Source organism: Anneissia japonica, unplaced genomic scaffold (assembly GCF_011630105.1).
Source record: "Anneissia japonica isolate Jap-2015-1 unplaced genomic scaffold, ASM1163010v1 scaffold287963_len587249_cov193, whole genome shotgun sequence".
Classification (NCBI taxonomy): domain Eukaryota; kingdom Metazoa; phylum Echinodermata; class Crinoidea; order Comatulida; family Comatulidae; genus Anneissia; species Anneissia japonica.
Genome location: NW_022750702.1, coordinates 174,026 through 174,736, shown reverse-complemented (window position 1 = coordinate 174,736; position 711 = coordinate 174,026).

The following is a 711-nucleotide window of genomic DNA, read 5'->3' as shown; positions in this document are numbered from 1 at the left end:
GGCCTAGACAATCTGAACTCTTAGTGGATCTGAATGAAACTTTCTCTAGAATGGTTTGTCATGCTCTAAGATCGCAAGAAATTATTCAATTTTGGTGACAATCCGGAGCAGAGTGTGGAGTGGACAGGAGCACCATTTAAAGGGTACAGGGTACTTCCCAGACCTAGATAGCTATAACCAAAAAAAAAAAAAAAAAGGAGCTGAGCATCTGAAAACATCATGGCCAAGGGAAAAGAATATGACATTTTGGTGACTCCGGTGTAGGGTGTGTGCATGTGGAGACCCTTCAAATGGAGCGCCCCAGACTTAAATATCTCAAAAACTGATCAATGGATCTGAATGAAACTTTCTAGAATGGTTTGCCATGCCGGTCCAAAGAACAATGATTGAAAATTCTCAAGTTGCCGGTCGCGCACACAGTTTTAAACTCATTCGTGTTTGCTTATCGACAGGCCTTGGGTTCAAATCACGGTAGAGGTAGAGGTTTTCATTATCAATTAAAAAAAAAAAAAAAAAGATGCGTTTGCATTTTATACAGGGGAATTATGATGAAACCGGGTATGCACTCTCGGAGTGTGCTCTACATAATAAGTGATCCAATCAAGGGTTTTATATAGGCCTACTGTATAATAAGTAAAAGTACGTACACACAGTGGTAAATTGTTTTGGTCAACCGCCCTCTACCAAAATGGCAGTCGACGTCTCTCCCTC